Source organism: Lipotes vexillifer, unplaced genomic scaffold (assembly GCF_000442215.2).
Source record: "Lipotes vexillifer unplaced genomic scaffold, Lipotes_vexillifer_v1.1 scaffold1023, whole genome shotgun sequence".
Lineage (NCBI taxonomy): Eukaryota > Metazoa > Chordata > Mammalia > Artiodactyla > Lipotidae > Lipotes > Lipotes vexillifer.
The window spans coordinates 267,974-274,294 of NW_006799713.1; the positions used below are offsets into that span (position 1 = coordinate 267,974).

General features: G+C 40.7%; 1 protein-coding gene across 1 annotated transcript in view; it reads left to right on the top strand.

Annotated features, from left to right (window-relative positions):
- Positions 1–181: 181 nt before the first annotated feature.
- The window catches only part of RDX (radixin), a 78,837-nt gene continuing 72,697 nt past the window's right edge, over positions 182–6,321 (top strand). The window contains exon 1 of the mRNA XM_007471871.1: positions 182–314. The gene's annotated coding sequence lies outside the window, so the exon portion shown is untranslated. The remainder of the gene's footprint in view (positions 315–6,321) is intronic.

Consider the following 6,321-nt stretch of genomic DNA (forward strand, 5'->3'; position numbering starts at 1 on the left):
GCCGAGGGCGGGGCGTGGGAGGTCTGGCGGCGGCGGCTGTGGCGGCGACTGCGGCGTTGCTGCTCTGGACGCAGCGCGAGGCCGGCCGGCCGGCAGGGGGAGGCGGGGGGCGTGGGGCAGCCCCGCCTTTTCTCCCGAGGAGCCGCCAGGCAGCCATATTGCGGAGCTGTCTGCGGTGGCGGCGGCGCCTCTTGTTTCTCGCGGCCCATCGCTCCCTCCACCGCCTCTCCCTCCCTGCCGCAGCCGCGACACCCGGCGCCGCCGCGCAGCGCCCCGGCCACACTCAGGGCGGGAAGGAGCCGCCCGCTCTCGGGGTAAGCCGCCGGCGCCCTACCTTCCCCCACTCCCGTTCCCGGGCTTCGCCGGAGACGCTGAGGTGGCGGCGAGAAGTTTCGGGGCCCAGTGCTGCCCTGCGGCCGCGCCGCCGAGGGCCGCGGTGTCGCTGCCCTAACAGCCCGGCTGGCCAGGCCGCATCCGGGGCCGCGGGTGCCGCGAGGCTCTGCCCGAGTCGTGGCTGCGGCCTGAACACGCCGGTGCGCGCTTCTCCTCCCTTCGGGCGTGGGTCCGCCTTCAGCGTCCGTCCCGGACCCCCTCCGCCTCGAGCTCGGTCGGGTTCCCGCCGATCGGGTGCGGCCCCGGGCTCGGCCTGGCTCGTCCCTTCTAGGCAGTTTGAGAATACAGATTTAAGCCTAGGAAAAATTACGTTTTGCCATGTAGGGAAGGAATTTATTACAACTTCTTCTCCCCGGCCTCCAGTTTGAAAGTAAGGGTGTTGAATTACTAGAGAACACACGGTTCCGCCCTGGTGGCAAAGGGATGTTGCCTTACGGGCTTTGGGGCGCGAACCGCCCTCAGCCACCCGCACCCGCGCGGCGAGGGCCGCAGTTCTGGCCCCGGCTCTACCTGCTGCTTCTACTGCTGAAGGCGGCCTCCGAGCCCCATAACTTTCTTCGGCCTTTGAGGCAGCCCAGTTTAGTATCTTAGGCCCCAGTAGATAAGTTGAGTACATTACAGTCCCCCCTTTCTTTAAAGGGTTGTAAACTTAATTCCCGGGCTAACTTTGAAAGCGGGGGTGGGGGGGGCACTGCATTATTGCAGTTTAAATAGAGCACTTCACTTTTTATACAGATGTGGCATGGTTCTTTAACCATTCACAACATGTATTTAGCGTTCTTTACCATTAAGGAGTGGTTATTAATGAGGCTGAAAATAGGTTAAAAGTCAACTTCATCAAAGATACATTTTAAAATACAGTTGAGATTTGTGTAGAAGACATTTTAATGAGTTCTGCGGCACTAAGACGGGCATGATGTAAATATAAAAACCCAAGATAATAAGGATTTATTTGATAAACGAGCACTTGGACTTAGACATTGCAATCTATTGTTTATGGAGCATACATTTTTTAGAACACTAAATACTCTTTTATATTTCGGACGGAGCTCTGAATGAACAATTGCCCCGTTCATTTTGTTGGATAAATAATGGCTCAATCCATTTGCCATAACAGCATTATTATCGATGGATTTAAGAAGAGAGACTAATATTCAGGATTGCATTTTAAAAAATTTTTAGTATTACATTACTTTAACCAGTGGGCTTTATCTTCCAGAGACTAATTACCTCAAATGTGGTAAAATGTATTGAATAAAACATTTCTTTTGAAGTTAATGGTATCCTGTAAAGTTGATTGCACTGACTTTGTTTCTTTTGCTAAACCACTTTTTTAAATATATGATGGGATTTAATAAACAGTACATTATTAGTGAGGAATGAATAGACATGCATTGGAATTCTTTACAGTTTTATTTAAATGAGACAAAATTTGTGGCATTTAGGAATGTTAAATTCTTGCCCTAGTGGATTATACATTGTTTTGTTCACTCCTGTATTCCCAAGCATGGCAGAGCATGTAGGAGAGGCTCAGAAGTTAAATGTAATTAATTTCAGCGTGGGGAAAGTATGTTTAGTCTGTCCTTTGTTTTGGACATTTGTATTAACTGGAAATTAAACTGATATCCTTTTTTCTGTGGCGGTGAGAAATGACAGATTCTGCTGTTCTATCTCTCTTTTGTTAAAACTCAGTCTCAGGGAGAGAACAAGGCTTATTTCTTCTTTTTTTGCTTCACTATTCCCAAGAGCAGAATTGGATTTTATTATTCATTTTTATCTTTGGCAGGCAGTTGAAATGAAAGTCTTTATGTACTTTTATCTTAATTTCAGTTCTCAATCTTCTAATGTAATCTGTGTATAGTCTAATACAATGGAGCCTAAAATCTTGAATGATGATGGGAGTCTTGTTTTTTCTTCCATTTTTAACTTGATTCAGTTCAACTTGCACAATTTAAAAATGGCAAATTTTAACCAATATTTCCCAAAGACCAAAGCCTAAAAAAATGTGTTCTATTAAGATTGTGAAGATAGCCATGTTGGTGAACATACTTGATAGGGTAGAGTTAATATCATATCGTGCTATTGCTGTGAATCTGGGAAGTTGAGGAAGCCACCCTTTCTTGGATGGCTTGGACCTCCTGCAGACCAGGAGCTAGTGGGCACTTCTCACGACCCTGATATTATCCTTGGGGTACTGGATTTAGTGGAACTGGATTGGGTTGCTGTAGACTCCAGCTTTACAAGGTTATTTTAAACCTCATGGTGTTAAAAGCCCTTCAGGGAACTTCCCTAACTTATGCAGCAAGTATATCTTCACCTGTTGCGTGATAGAAATGGCCAGTCTGACCCCAGAGAGTTCCTGAATTTCTAGCCTCTTTCAGAAGAATCCTGCCTTTACTGTTCATATTAGTTCCTGGTATATTTTTCAATATTAATTTATAATGAACATATTTTAAACCATTTTTAAAGACTATAAAATTAATAAATTTTATGACAAAGTTAAAAAAACCCAGAAAGATGTTAAGGAAAAAGTAAAAGTTCTCCCCAGCTTCCCAGAACCACCCCCCCACCCCCGCACCTCTCCCAGTCCCGGTCTCTGTTTTTCAGAAGTAATTGCTATTAGCTATTCCTTGTAGTATATAGAAAATGCCAATATTTATGCAAGGGTAAACATATACTTTATATATATCCCTTATTTGCAATTTTAAAGTCTTTAAAAATAAGGTTATTTTGTAACAAACATTGAAAGGGTGTTTATTACTGTGTTGAGCATTAAGTAATTAGTATTTCTTGGATTTTCATCATTTGAATGAAATAAAAATGGAATTTCTGGTAATCTCAAAAGTGTTCATGTACATGTGCAAATTTTCTTGATTAATGATTGAAGATGAATTCACTTTTTTCTTTTTTTCTTCTAGGGTATGGTATATAACTGACACTGAAAAGTGGTGTCCTTTAAAAAAGGGTTTGTGATTTTGGGTAGTGAAATGTCCGTATTATATATGTAGCTTTTTACCTGGGAACTGTTTGGAAAGGAAATGTGGTCCATATGATTCAGTTCTTTGTTTCTTTGTTCCATTTAATGCTGAATCCTAGCTTTAACTTCCTGGAAGAGAGGGGTTCTTTCAGGTTAGTAGTTGTATAGGTTTTTTTTTTTTTTTTTCTTTTAATAACCAGTATGTATAGAAACTCTTGCAAATTCGCAAAGTTATTTTTTTCCTATTGCAGTATCAAGTTACCTTTTAGAAGAATTCTAAAGTACATTTTATAGAGGCTAGTTATGTATGTAAATACGGTATGCATATGAATAGGATGCTCCAATAACACTGGTTCCTTTTCTGCTTTTCTACATAATTTACATACATTTGAAATAAGAAACTTTTGGGTTCTAGTAAAGTTGATTTATTTGAAAATGATATTCTCTTTACTGTTAACCATTTGGAGAAGAGGTCAGCAAACTGGTTTGAAGGCCACATTCAGCCTACTACCTTTTTTGTAAACAAAGTTTTATGTGAACACATGATGGCTCATTGGTTTACATATTATGTATGGTTGCTGTTTTGCTACAACAACAGAGTAGTTGCAACAGAGGCTGTATGGGCCACAAAACCTAAAACGTTTACTTAACCTGGCCCTTTACAGAAAATGTTTGCTGACCCCTGCTTTAAGGTATTATTCATACATTCAGACATTTATAATCATATGCCAGATATTCTTTGCATTTGTTCAGTAAGATAATGAGAACGTCACACTCTAATGGGAATATACTTGTGCCATTTTGTATACCATAAACAGTTTTTCTTAAGTGCTCTTTGTGTGTATAAACTGGAGTTCATATTCAGTGTAACAGTGTTGTAAGCATAGTCTTCTGTGGTGTGAATTCTGGGTGTTCCTTGTTTTGTACTTTAAAAAAACCCCAAAACTTCTTGTTGTTTCTGTAAATTAACTAATAACCTTTTGATAAATTAAATTGTAACTGAAAATCCTGTTAGTACTCAGAATGATGTGGGTACGAGTATAATAGAGGGACCATTAATAAAAGGGAGAATGGGGACATAGGAAATCTCAGCCATGGTTAATTGAATCTAATCACCCTTTGGCTTTTATTGAGTATGTGGGATGGACTAAACTTTGTTAGACATCATGAGCGCTCTTGATATTTAAGCTGTCTCTAGAATCTATAAGGAAACTATAAAAACCTAGTTTGGTTATTAAGCAAAGTTGGTATATACAGTTGACACTCTGCATCTGTGGGTTCTGCCAACCTTGGATTGAAAATATTTGGAAAAAACAATTCCAGAAAGTTCTGAAAAGTAAAACTTGAATTTGCCACATGCTGGCAAGTATTTACATAGCATTTACATTGTATTTACAATTGTTTACATAGCATTTATATTGTATTAGGTATTGTAAGTAATCTAGAGATAATTTAAAGTATATGAGAGGATGTGTGTAGGTTATATGCAAATATAATATTTTATATTTATATATATGTATGTATATAAATGTACATATATTTTGTGTAAGGGATTTGAGCATCCCTAGATTTTGGTATCTGCAGAGGGGTCCTGGAACCAATCCCCTGTGGATACCAAAGGATGACTGTATACCTAAAGTGCTTACTATTTACATCTAATCATCAAGCAGCATGATAATTATAGATATTATTAAATGTGTCAAATTAGGTGGCCTTTAAATTTAATTTGATTGTCAAATTATTATTTTTAATTTTTTAATTTTTATTTTTTACGGTACGCGGACCTCTCACTGCTGTGGCCTCTCCTGTTGCGGAGCACAGGCTCCAGACGCGCAGGCTCAGCAGCCATGGCCCACGGGCCCAGCCGCTCCGCGGCATGTGGGATCCTCCCGGACCGGGGCACGAACCCGTGTTCCCTGCATCGGCAGGCGGACTCTCAACCACTGCGCCACGAGGGGAGCCCTGATTGTCAAATTAAATGAGATTATTGAAAGAGACTTAGGGAGAGACGATAAAGGCCTGTATTTGGGAGACCTCATTGGGAGTTGTTTTTTTTTTTTCCTACCACGTTCATGGTTGCTGTCTCTTATAGCCTGTTGCTTTGTAGTTCGCTCACTTTACATTGTAAAAGATGAGAGGAAAGTATTACCCTTGATAATAAGTGAGTATTATATATGAACTTAATTTACCAACAAAATCAACAAACATCTGAGGCCTTACTGTGAGCCAGACACCATTCCAGTTTCTCAAAAGGGGGATTGAATATCTCAAAAGTTAGAAACTTAATGATAGAACTGCCATATAGCCTTATTGACTGCATGAGCGAATACTAATTTTAAAGATATTTAAGAAACATATTAACTTTATTCTGTTTTGAAAATAAGCTACTGTAGTATCTAGTGTTTCAAAACATATAGAATTGTGAGAATTCCTCAGGTCAGTTTGAGACTTTTCTTCTTTCCTTCTACCTAGGTGACTTACATGAACCTATCTTTGTTTTTCCATTTTTAAGCATTTATTATATGAATTTTTGATGTTCCTTAACTGTAAGATGAAGAAATTGGACTGGATTTAGTTTTCTTACCTTTTAGCCTTTAAACTTAATTTTTGCAAATGGTAATGTATTGTTTTTGTACCCTCCTAGGAAGCAATACAGGTATGGTGTTTCTTTTAAATTTACAAAGTTCATTTAGAAAAGAATTTAAATTCAGTGTAAAACTTTGCTTTGTGCCTTATATTTGTTTTAAGTGCTGGAAATTTGCTTTGCATTTCCAGTAACATGTGTATTGCTTTAAAACGTTGAATGTGGGCTTCCCTGGTGGCGCAGTGGTTGAGAGTCCGCCTGCCGATGCAGGGGACACGGGTTCGTGCCCCGGTCCGGGAAGATACCACATGCTGTGGAGCGGCTGGGCCCGTGAGCCATGGCTGCTGAGCCTGCGCGTCCGGAGCCT